This window comes from Salvelinus namaycush, chromosome 28, assembly GCF_016432855.1.
Source record: "Salvelinus namaycush isolate Seneca chromosome 28, SaNama_1.0, whole genome shotgun sequence".
In the NCBI taxonomy this organism is placed as follows: domain Eukaryota; kingdom Metazoa; phylum Chordata; class Actinopteri; order Salmoniformes; family Salmonidae; genus Salvelinus; species Salvelinus namaycush.
Window position 1 is genome coordinate 39,858,661 of NC_052334.1, and position 13,665 is coordinate 39,872,325.

Sequence of the window (13,665 nt, forward strand, 5' to 3'; positions counted from 1 at the left end):
CATCCTCAGCCCTCCTCTCTGAAGTCGATGTCACAGATGATAAATCTCCTCCTTCCTGCTGGAACTGACAGGTCAGCGGCCCCTCCCGTCCCATCATGCGCCGCTCTGCCCCCGTTTCCCTTTGGCTATGGTCACAGAGCGGGTAGAGTGACGAGGTGTCGCCTCCCTAACTGCCAACACCATGACCCAGACAGCAAGAGAGACAGGGGGAAAAAAGTGAGAGAGCGGAGACCGGGACACTTTTACAGCCTGATGACAGGCATCCCTTACAGCCTCTTTCCTGCCATCCTCGTCTCTACCCCTGTCTTTGTGTGAGAAGAGGGCCTTCCACATCCCTACAAAACACACTGTCACTGTGTGTCTATATGAGTCAATACACACTTCCTCTTAGCTTCACAGAACACTTTCACTCAGTCTCCATCTACTTGCTAAGTCACTTTCTTTTGCAGGCTCCTAAGACTGCATATTAGATACTATAACCCGATCAAGACATCTTAGTGTTTCACTGCTACTGTAATGCAGATCAACTGTCTTCATAACAGTAATAAATCAGCTCGCGAGGTGATAAAGACAACTCATTTTGGGCAGGTTTCCCCACACACAGAGCCTAGTCCTGGACTAAGAGACACTTTAAATGGAGAGTCAATAAAGCTTGAGGTATCTGCCGTTTTACTGATGCTGCTGGGAAATGACCGACAACACAGCTCTTAGCTCCCTCTGTAGATGCCTACGGGACAACTTTTATTTGTATTGCTTTGAAATCTTTTTAGTTCATTTTTTATCTTAACACTTTGTTCTAGCTAGCCATTTGTGTTGGTAGCTATCAAGTACACACAGCTATGTGATGATAGCCTTAGAAAATCCACAGGGATTTTAAACTGATGTTGAAGAGTGCATTTCTAGAGCCAAGATGCGAGCAAGGTGCCAAATCTTCTAAAGAAATACATTCTCTTCTCAGACAGCCACACCGAGGCGGATGGACTACCGAGCGAAATGCAATAGCTCTCCGGTCATTTGAGTCAGACGGACAGTAATTTAGTCGCGGAAAATGCTAGCATTGTTGACAGTATTGATTTAGCCCAGCAAAGCAATAGAGGAATAGAGTGTACTGACTTGGCAGTGAGCTAAAGCCAATGAATGAGGAATAATCTTACCTTGGCATTAAAATTGGCAAAGTCCTTCTCTACCCAGGTAATACGGGACCGGTCCTGATTGGAAGGTGTCACAGGGAAAAGGATTTCAGGTTTGTATGTCACAGAGTGTTGCATCGGGTCAGATATCCGTGGTTCCGCACAGTTGACCCGCAAAGAAATCGGCTGGCGAGTGGAACGGTTCGTTACTATGTTAATTCAGGCTTTCGTTCATTTAGACCAAAGGCAGGCCATATCAATTTTAAACAGGTGACTGGTAAACGTTTGAGTAGAGCCTACTAAATAAATACATTTTTTGCAGCCTATATGCGACTCTTGGAATAGTTTAATTGAAAAGTTTCAAGTAAACTATTTGATTATCTAAACAATACTGAATGTAAAGGTCTTGTTTTATTTGGTCGGCTATAGGCTTTCAATGTGCCGCATCTCATTGTGTTAATAAGATAGCCATATCACCCTTAATTCACGGAATAGTTTCCTTCTATCCAAATGTTGAAAAGACATGCAGACAAATTAACAGGGAGGAGAATAATAGCCTACTACTCTGGAGTCATAAAAAACATGAAATAAATTGATGTTATTTGTCGTGTTACGGATCGGCTCTCGAAACAGTTCTATGCGGGTGGGTCGGGTTGGGCTCGGAATTGACGTGACCCATATAGGACTCGTCACATGCAGCGTTTACAGCAAAGGTTGGTTGTCGAGGCGATGGAAGGAGAAAAACAAGATATGTTTTTGTATGATGTTACCACATGACATTGGGTTAGCCACCAATAAAGGCATTATTTTAGGCTAGGAGTTGTGGGCTCTATAAATAAGTGACACACACATGGACACAGTGGAGGGGCAGTGAGTGTGCGTCCTGTCCACCCACTTTCTCCGTTAACACACACAAAATAGATACATACACACAAAGCCAACAGCGAATATAGACAATTGTTTCACAGTCTCTTGCTCTTCCCGAGAAGGCTACAACCCATTTCCTAAGCCAAGTTGTAAATTAGTTCATTTCACCTGACAGAACACTCAATAGGCTTTTGCACACTGTGCTGACTAGAAGTAATTCAAGTTCTTTGTTGAGAGATGGAACGAGTAAAATTCCCCAGAGACAAGACAAATCGGCTCAAAGTGGTGCTGGGTACCTCACCCCCAAAAAACAAGATATCAAACCAGTGACTCTAGAATGGTATAACTACTAAAACATTTAGCGACAATGATAGCATTTATAGTTCCTCAGTCATCATGTTCATGTATTCTAGAAAGTCTCAGACACAAGTGATGAATAACAAAATGTCAACTTATTTGAAGTCAGAGGTTCTAGGAGAGTCTATTTATGACTGTACTCTGGCCTTTGCCTTTCCACTGTGACAGTCAGGAAGAATACGTCGTTCGGTCAAGGTCAGAGGCTACTGCCAGATGCGTTTCCTACGCCTACCTCTCAGGTCACTGAAACCCCCTTTTTAGCTCCTAAAATACACCACACACACACAGCCAAGCAATACACACAGCCAAGCAATACGCACAGCCAAGCAATACACACAGCCAAGCAATACACACAGCCAAGCAATACACACACACACACGGTGTGATACTTGCCAGGGGCACACGAAAACCCTGTTTGGTGCGAAATATGTGCCTCCACATCTTGTCAACCGGAGTTTCCCATGTCACACTGTCTAGGACTTCGACACGTACTGTGAGACACTCAGAATGGGGCAATAAGCTAATCTTACACACACACACATGTAAAATGGGGAAATGCAAAGAGCATGTCACCCCGGTAGAAGACTGATTTATTGCAGATAATCTGAGGAGGAAACAAAGTGACTTCCTATGGAAGCCACAGCAAACTAAACTCAGTCATGACCAGAAAGAGACAAACACATACCATGTAATAAGCACGCATGCACACACACGTATAAAAGTAGCCACAAACCACTTATCAAATAGCACTGCAGAGCTCTGCAGACACTTCTTCCTACATCGTGTTGGACCATACCGGCCTCGACTTGAGAAAGCCATGGTGAAAAAGAGGAAGGGATGGATTCTTTAGAGTCACTGTTGCTGTGCTGTGTTGCTAAGCAGCAGGCAGGGACAACAGACATGTACTAACTGATTGAGGACCTTTACCACATAATTGTATCTTAGAACTCAGTGCCATTTATTGGCACTCTATGATCTTTACTCAGAGTTTTTGTCTGTTCCCTGTACAAAATAATTGAGATAATAAAGTCAGCCCCACAAGTTCAGCCAGGGCGGAAACACTGAATATCTGCAGGAGAAGCAAGATATCACCCACTTTTTTTGTAAGTTAAAAGTGCTGAGCGAATAGCGCTTTAAAATAAAAAGTGGTATCCAATTGGTAGTTACAGTCTTGTCCCATTGCTGCAACTCCCATACAGACTCGGGAGAGGCGAAGGTCGAGAGCCATGTGTCCTCCGAAACACAACCCAGCCGAGCCGCACTGCTTCTTGACACAATGCCCGCTTAACCCGGAAGCCAGCTGCACCAATGTGTCGGAGGAAACACCGTACACCTAGCGACCGTGTCAGCGTGCATTGCTAGCGCGAGATGGGTCAAAAACATCCATGCCGGCCAAACCCTCCCCTAACCCGGACGACGCTGGGCCAATTGTGCGCCACCCCACGATTTGTGCTTTTTAAGGTCGGTCCGGTTAGATTATAAAAAAAGGATATCACAGTTTTCGATTATTTTCTTGACATTAAATGCACTATGCAATATGTGGGTTGAATGCTGTAACACTGAATAAAACAATAAAAGTACTGCTTATCACTTACTAACAATCATTTATTCACATTACTTGAATAAAAATTGTATTTTACTCGATGGCTTTATTATTTCATTCCAAACCAACATCTCATCTCTATAGAGCTGCTGCCTATGCTGTCTGACAAAATCACTATTTTAGTAGTTCTTTCAAGTAAATAATGCATACCAACTATCAATCAGATCAACTGCTTTCTATCCCTTTCGATCATGTGTGCTTTCTTCTCGTTACGCCAATTTATGCTTGATCGGGAAATGCTGACCAAAGGCTCTGTAGGGAGAGTGTGATGCCGTGAGCCTCGCAATTTTTTTTTAACAACGCGGAGGGCTCCGTATAGCTCCGCATTAACATGATTGGTCGACGTAGGTGGGGGGGGCGGTACACCCTGTATAAACACAAACTCACTTGCAGAACTTTGACGAAAGGCTATCAGAACAAGTCACAAATAAAACATCTTTATGATGTGTAGGGATTTCAAAAGACACAAAAATGAGTTTGAACTCCTGGAAAGAGATCGGGGCGGTAGAGAGGTCAATGGAATGCAGACCGTGGGGGATAGAAGGACGCTAGATGATTGGCACACATTCATCAAATCTGATCTAACAAAGTGGATATTTGTCAAATCTGTCATGATTGATGTATTGTAAAATCTGATATTGACTGAAAACCAGTCAGCATCTGGTGTGACCACCATGCGAAGTTGCTGGATATCGGCGAGAGCTGGAAAAACGCTGTCGAACACGTCGATCCAGAGCATCCCAAACATGCTCAATGGGTGACATGTCTGGTGAGTATGCAGGCCATGGAAGAACTGGGACATTTTCAGCTTCCAGGAATTGTGTAGAGATCCTTGCGACATGGGGCCGTGCATTATCATGCGGAAACATGAGGTGATGGCGGCGGATGAATGGGACAACAATGGGCCTCAGGATCTCGTCACGGTATCTCTATGCATTCAAGTTGCCATCAATAACATGCAATTGTGTTCATTATCCGTAGCTTATGCCTGCCCATACCATAACCCCACCATGTGGCACTCTTGATCACAACGTTGATATCAGAAAACCGCTCGCCCACATGTGGTCTGTCATCTGCCCAGTACAGTTGAAACCAAGATTCATGCGAAGGTTCGGGGCTGCCGTGGTTACACGTGGTCTGCGGTTGAGGCAGGCTGAACGTCCGGCCAAATTCTCTGAAACGATTATTATGATAGAGAAATTAACATTCAATTCTCTGGCAACAGGTCTGGTGGACATTCCTGCAGTCAGCCTGCAATTGCACACTCCCTCAACTTGACATCTGTGGCATTGTGTTGTGTGACAAAACTGCACATTTTAGAGAGGCCTTTGATTTCCCCCAGCACAAGGTGCACCTGTGTGATGATCATGCTGTTTAATCAGGTTCTTGATATGCCACACCTGTCAGGTGGCTGGATTATCTTGGCAAAGGTGCAGTCTTTTTACGTCATGCTATCTTGGCTGAGCTCCTATGTCAAGCACTGGGAAACGGACTCCAAAATCTCAAGAAGAGGTAAGGTCTTGTCTTTTCATTTAGCCTGTGGCTTGTAATTAAGATGGATGGCTATAGAGATTAGCACTGAAACACTACGAGTGGAGGCCTCATCGCAGTAAACGCTGCACGGCCACTGTAGACGTCAGATTGAAAGGCTCTGCATGGTAAGTCTCCGTGTCTGCTCTACACAGACCGGACAAGTTTCAGCGGACGCGCAATGGAGTGTGGTCATTGTAGTCCATTACTATGTTTTCTGCACCAAACTATGTTGAATATTGGCCTGTTGAAAACTACAACTCCTTACTGTATCGCACAGTTCAGGCTTGATCTGATTTATCTCTACAGAAATTGCACATCGAGCCCACAGAAAAAAAACTGAATGAAATGGAATTCAAATAATTGAACCGACATTGGTAAATGAGTTGTCGAAAAACCGACATTTTGGTTAAGTGCTCAGCACTATAAGTGAACAAGAGAAACATGCATGTGCATAGTGTTGTTGTATCACTGAACAAGTCAGTGTGCCCCGTTTTGGTTACTTCTCATTCAATATCTGTACTGAAAGGTCATGATCCATTGCACTAAACTCTGTTTGCTTCTGCAACGAATCAGCAAAGAAAGGAAGGAGAGGAAATGACTTGCATGTCGACAGGCTGGATGAAATATTTTGGTGCTGAAATTTAATTTGCCTTCCATTAAGACCTGAAGTTGCGTGAAGCTAAGCATTTCTTTCTGAATACAGAATCTCTGGCGGCTTACATTACCTTGAATTAGTGTGAGATGGAATTGGTTGAAATACAATGACAAGAAGAGGTAAGAATACAACTCAATAGGTGTGTGAGTCCTAAATGAGTCTGGTACAAATTCACTTAAAAACACCCACACCAGTAGAAATCCACTTTTTTGAGCTGAAAGATGGCCAGAGCCTACCCAGGATGTTTCGCAACAATGTAAATCAATTCTTATTCAAAGTCTAATAGATTTTAGGGTTGAAGGGTTAAATCTGAATTTGTGACTTCAGATTTATTAATTAGAAACATCTGATGCAAAGTTCCTCCAATTCGCGAGTCATCTAAGAGCCAAACAGCTTTTCTCTGTGGCCTTTGGGTCAAAAGTGGCTATATCAAATTCATGAAAACAAAAATTTGCTTTTTGGTCTTAATTTAAGGTGAAGTTGAGTTTGGTTTAAAATCAGATTTTAAGAAGGAAAAGGTTAAAATTAACAGGGTTTATGACTTTGTGGCTGTGATGACCCTACACTTCTCATGGAGCAAATTAAAATAGGGGGTGCAAACTAATGTTTTTGCACTTCCCCTTTACCAGCAAATTTTCGTAAGCCATTAGATAATTTGTCAAATTGCACTTATTTTTGAACTAGTCTACATAAAAAAAAAAGACCTTTTTAGAAATGGTAAAATTGCACGATATAATTGATTTTTAGAACCCCGCTTCCCCCATCGCCCCAAGATGAATGGTTTTGACTACTAAAGTTATGCAAATTCATTTTTGCATGGCCTGGTGCCCCAGGTGTAGAGTATTTGCACATTTTTCCACCATTCCATTGATCCTAAAGAGAAATCTCCACCCACTCGGGGGAACCGGGCCATGCAAAACAAAACTGCTTCAATACAAGCTCCAAACAGTTCAATAGTTAGGCTATCCATATTACCGGAGTTTATATTCTTTCTACGGCGGATTAGCGACCACAATTTAGATAAAGCATTGTGATATATAGCTAGCTAGCGTGCTGAAATAAGAGAGAACAAAAAATATAGCGATTTGATCATGTCCGTGTGCATGTCCAAATATTAATGAAGTCTGGAATCCAATAGTTTCACTTGAATTTTCAAACGGCAAGAGTCAGAAAAAACGTCAACCCTCAGCATGTCAACAGCCCATATTGGCACCGCTGAGACTCATAACAGGTAGGCTGATACTCTTTTTCTGGAATTATTATTTTCACCTGACTTACAGTATGCCACTTAACTGAAATGGTGCTAATAACTTCCATTAGCTGGCTAAGGTTAGCATGCTAGCTACTTACACTGACAGCTGTCAGTCAGTGCCCTATTTGTTGTTATTTGTCTGCTACACGTGGAAATCAACACATTCCCACCCCCAATTCCTGAATATGTAGTGCATTCGGAAAGTATTCAGACCCCTTCACTTTTCCTTATTTACATAAGTATTCAGACCCTTTGCTATGAGACTCGAAATTTAGCTCAGGTGCATCCTGTTTCCATTGACCATCTTTGATGTTTCCACAACTTGGAGTCCACCTGTGGTAAATTCAATTGATTGGGCATGATTTGGAAATGTACACGCCTGTCTATATAAAGGTCCCACAGTTGACAGTGCATGTCAGAGCAAAAACCAAGCCATGAGGTTGAAGGAATTGTCCGTAGAGCTCCGAGACAGGATTGTGTCAAGGCACAGATCTGGGGAAGGGTACAAAAAAAATTCTGCAACATTGATGGTCCCAAAGAACACAGTGGCCTCCATCATTCTTAAAATGCAAGAAGTTTGGAACCACCAAGACTCTTCATAGAGCTGGCCGCCCAGCCAAACTGAGCAATCGGGGGAGAAGGGCCTTGGTCAGGGAGGTGACCAATAACCCGATGGTGTGTTAGCAGGATTACAAGATTATGTTATATTTATGCACCAAATGATTGTTATATTTAATAGAGTGAGGTTATTAGGACTCTCGCTCTTCTTTTCTGAGTTAACTGAGAGACGTCTTTATGGAGCTTGGGCTGGCAACTGATTAAGTGATGGCTTGGTGATAAAAAAAAAACCTACAGCTGGCATTCCATAGATCAGATGTGGTGGGTGTCACCGAGAGAGATAGCCTGGGGGAACAGAACAAAGGCCTCAGTATTCCTGATTATCCTGGCATCTGGGAGACAACACCAGAAGCATGTGACCACAGGATGAATGGTGCCCCCAATTATGGCGCCTCCAATCTATATGGGAGGGGTTGAACCAGCTATGACTGAGAAGTCTTGGTATCGGGTATATAAGGAACAGCATGGTCTTTAAAGGGTAGGCTCTCGGCCCAACAGTCAAGACTGTTGTGTCATAATTGCAATAATTAAATCGCTATTGAATAAAGACGATTGTTTGAAGAAATGACCAAGTCTCTCTCACTTGAATAGAATATTCCACCACAACGGTCACTCTGACAGAGCTCCAGAGATCGATCCTCTTTGGAGATGGGAGAACCTTCCAGAAGGACAACAATCTCTGCAGCACTTCACCAATCAGGCCTTTATGGTAGAGTGGCCAGATGGTAACCACTCCTCAGTAAAAGGCACATGACAGCCCGCTTGGAGTTTGCCAAAAGGCACCTAAAGGACTCAGACCATGAGAAACAAGATTCTCGGGTCTGATGAAACCAAGATTGAACTCTTTGGCCTGAATGCCAAGCTTCAGGTCTGGAGGAAACCAGGCAACGCTCATTACTTGGCCAATACCATCCCTACGGTGAAGCATGGCGGTGGCCACATCATGCTGTGGGGATAATTTTCAGTGGCAGAGACTGGGAGACTAGTCAGGATCGAGGGAAAGATGACTAGAGCAAAATACAGAGAGATCCTTCATGAAAACTTGCACCAGAGCGCTCAGGACCTCAGACTGGGGTGAAGGTTCGTCTTCCAACAGGACAATGACCCTGAGCACACAGTCAAGACAACGCAGGAGTGACTTTGGGACAAGTCTCTGAATATCCTTTAGCGGCCCAGCCAGAGCCCAGACATCTCTGGAGAGACCTGAAAATTGCTGTGCAGCGACGCTCCCCATCCAACCTGTCTTGAGAGAATCTGCAGAGAGGAATGGGAGAAACTCCCCAAATACAGGTGTGCCAAGCTTGTAGCGTCATACCCAAAAAGACTCGAGGCTGTAATCGCTGCCAAAGATGCTTCAAAGTAGAGTAAAGGGTCTGAATGCATATGTAAATTTGCCCAAAATTCTAAAAACCTGTTTTTGCTTTGTCATCATGGGGTATTGTGTGTAGATTGATGAGGGTAAAAAAAACAAATGGAACAGCCTTATTTATATAAAAAAAAAAAAAAAAAAAAATTTTTTAAGTGAAGGGTTCTGAATACTTTCCAAATGCACTGTATTAGCAGCCTGCGTCAGTCTTCAAGGTGGAACCCAAACAAGAATTTCTGCTCTAGGACAGGAATTACTCGAAATAGGTGCGGCAATTCCTCTGATGTGGCCCTTTAATGTGTTTTTAACAGACACTACACCCTTCAAAATCACTTCCACATTCAGTAATAAAACACTTTCACATCAAAACCACAGTGAAAGTATCACTGTTTAGCGGTAGTGAAACGATTCGCTTGAAAGGTAGTGGCATAGCATTTGTCCGAGTCCCAAAGCAGCAAAGAAACCATTTGTGAATCAATGTCGACCGATTGATGTATTGCGCAGTAGTGACCACACGAGGGCAGTGTAGGTCTATTCTCTGTCCTACTGTTCCAGCTCAACAAAGTCCCCTTCCTGAGTATCATATATATCTATGACATAACTACTTCAGTGTGGTGGGGCAATGAGAGATGGAGTGATACGAGAGAGAGAGAGAGAGAGAGAGAGAGAGCGAGCAAGAGAGAGAGGACAGAGCCAAGGGCAGAGATCACACAAGGGAGGAAAAGTGATAGGGAGAGAGTGCGAGACAGTGAAAGGGAAAAGTGAGATCTCGGTGAGTGAGGCTGTGTCAGATGAGAAGCTGTTTAAAAGACACCAGGGCCCGTATCCACAAAGCCTCTCAGAGTAGTAGTGATGATCCAGGTTCTGTTTGGCCTTTTAGACCATAATGAATCAAATGACATGGACAGGGGGGGGGGGATCTGATCCCAGCTCTCCGTCTCAAGAGGCTTTGTGGATACAGGCCCTGGCCAGGTAAAGGAGAGAAGATCACAAAAACAGAGAGAAGATTTGGGAGGATACAAAAAGCAGCCTGGTAGAGAAGAAGAGAGGGACGAGAGAGACAAAGGAGTCTAGTGGAGGAGAAGAGAAGGGAGGATGAGACGGTTCACTTGGGCCGGGTGCCAGATTGTCTGATAGACACTGGCCTTTGTCTCCCCTTTCTCTGTGCAATGCCTCTTTTCTCTCTCTCTCCCCTTCTCCTTTTTTTCTGGCCTCTGGAGTGTGTAACATCTGTAGAGCCTCACACACACACAGCGTACACTCTGGACCTAATAGTCTAAACAAACACTGGAGCCCAGCCCAGGTGGGGGGGGGGGGGGGGGGGGGGGGGGGGGGAGAGAGATAACAGCCAAACTCCAGCCATGCGGCCTGTGGAATGTTGTCCCACTCCTCAATGGCTGTGCGAAGTTGCTGGATTGTGGCGGGACCTGGAACACTCTGTAGTACACGTCGATCCAGAGCATCCCAAACATGTCTGGTGAGTATGCGGGCCATGGAAGAACTGGGATATTTTCAGCTTTTGGGAATTGTGTACAGATCCTTGCGACATGGGGCCGTGCAATATCATGCTGAAACGAGGTGATGGCGGCGGATGAATGGCACAACAATGGGCTTCAGGATCTCGTCAACGTATCTCTGTGCATTCAAATTGCCATCAATAAAATGCAATTATGTTCGTTGTCCGTAGCTTATGCCTGTTCATACCATAACCCCAACGCCACCATGGGGCACTGTTCACAACGTTGACATCAGGAAGCTGCTCGCCCACAGGACGCCATACATGCAGTCAGCATGCCAATTGCACGCTCCCTCAAAACTTGAGACATCAGTGGCATTGTGTTGAGACATAACTGCACATTTCAAAGTGGCCTTTTGTCCCCAGCACAAGGTGCACCTGTGTAATGAGTATGCTGTTTAATGAGCTTCTTGATATGCCACACCTATCAGGTGGATGGGTTATCTTGGCAAAGGAGAAATGCTCACTAACAGGGATGTAAACAAATTTGTGCACAAAATTTGAGAGAAATAAGCTTTTTGTGCGTATGTGACATTTCTGGGATCTTTTATTTCAGCTCATGAAACATGGGACCAACATTTTACGTTTCTCTTTTTGTTCAGTGTAATACTTCCTGACATTGATACACATGTGTATGCAAGCACACGCAACAGAGTAAATTATACCATACACATACTTCAAAGTAATGCTTTCACAGTTGAACAAATAGCAGCTTCTGATGCCTGTGTGATAATTCTGTGATTATACAGCACTAAATGCATGGGACTGCTACTGAATTAAAATGCCAAAATCACAGTCGTTACCACATCAAGACGAACTCCCTCACCCCTCGGAAACGCTGAGTTCACTTCGTTTGGTTCAGACGAGAGCAGTAAAACTTGCGAACACACGCAATTCAGTGCTTACAACCCAGTTGACTCAGTAATGTTGAAAATGAATCAAACTGATCCTGATTCCCGCCCACACACACACACACACACACACACACACACAGTAAGCCTACTTTACCTTAAGGTGTGTGGCCTCGTGATTTCATCGTTTGGGTTCAAAACACCCGAGATGAGTGTAGCATCACTACAGAGGTGGTGTGCAGTGCTCTGTGCTGACATTTTTTACAAGGAGCACATGTGTCTGGAGGACCAAAACTGCCATAATTACAAATAAATAAATGCACACAAATAGATAAATGAAAACACAAATAAATAAATGAGCAGGCAAATTCATACATTTTCCTCCACATATCTACGTTTAAAATGTGGTATTTAATTATTCACACATTCATTTACAGTAGCAGTCAAACTTTGACACACCTACTCATTTATTTTCCAATCAAAATATATTTTAGATACTTCAAAGTAGCCACCCTTTGCCTTGATGACAGCTTTGCACACTCTTGGCATTCTCTCAACCAGCATCATGAGGTAGTCACCTGGAATGCATTTCAATTAACAGGTGTGCCTTGTTAAAAGTGCATTTGTAGAATTTCTTTCCTTCTTAATGAGTTTGAGCCAGTTGTGTTGTGACAAGGTGGGGGTGGTATACAGAAGATAGCCCTATTTGGTAAACGACCAAGTCCATATTATGGCAAGAACAGCTCAAATAAGCAAAGAGAAACAGTCCATATTTTCTTTAAAACATGAAGGTCATCCAATCCGAAAAGTGCAGTTGCAAAAACCATCAAGGGCTGATAAAGCTGTCTCTCACGAGGACCGCCACAGGAAAGGAAGACCCAGAGTTACCTCTGCTGCAGAGGATAAGTTCATTAGTTATTAGCCTCAGAAATCGGCAGTTAACTGCCCCTCAGATTGCAGCCCGAATAAATGCTTCAGAGTACAAGTAACAAACACATCCACATCAACTGTTCAGAGGAGACTGCGTGAATCAGGCCTTCATGGTCAAATTGCTGCAAAGAAACCACTACTAAAGGACACCAATAAGAAGAAGAGACTTGCTTGGGCCAAGAAACACGCAATGGATATTAGACAGGTGGAAATCTGTCCTTTGGTCTGATGAGTCCAAATTTGAGATTTTTGGTTCCAACTGCCGTGTCTTGTGAGACGCAGAGTAGGTGAACGGATGATCTCCGCATGTTGCTCCAATCGTGAAGCATGAAGTGGGTGTGATGGTGCTTTGCTGGTGACACTGTCAGTGATTTATTTAGAATTCAAGGCACACTTAACCCGCATGGCTACCAAAGCATTCTACAGTGATACACCATCCCATCTGGTTAGCACTTAGTGGGACTATCAATTGTTTTTCAACATGACAATGACCTAACAAACACCTCCAGGCTGTGTAAGGGCTATTTGACCAATAAGGAGAGTGATGGCGTGCTGCATCAGATGACCTGGCCTCAACAATCACACGACCTCAACCTAATTGAGATGGTTTGGGATGAGTTGGACTGCAGAGTGAAGGAAAAGCAGCCAACAAGTGCTCTGCATATGTGGGAACTCCTTCAAGACTGTTGTTAAAGCATTCCAGATGACTACCTCATGAAGCTGGTTGAGAGAATGCCAAGTGTGCAAAGCTGTCATCAAGGCAAAGGGTAGCTACTTTGAAGAATGTAAAATATAAAGTATATTTTGATTTGTTTAACACTTTTTTGGTTACTGCATGATTCCATAGTTTTGATGTCTTCACTATTATTCTAGAATGCAGAAAATAGTGAAAATAAAGCAAAACCCTTGAATGAGTAGGTGTGTCCAAACTTTTGCCTGGTACTGTATATATTTAGTTTATTTCTGTATTTTTTCCCTCCAATATGA

General features: G+C 43.6%; 1 protein-coding gene across 1 annotated transcript in view; it reads right to left on the reverse strand.

Annotated features, from left to right (window-relative positions):
- LOC120023564 (ribosomal protein S6 kinase alpha-1) overlaps nt 1-13,665 on the reverse strand; it is a 139,746-nt gene that overhangs the window by 43,517 nt on the left and 82,564 nt on the right. The gene's annotated exons all lie outside the window — the stretch shown is intronic.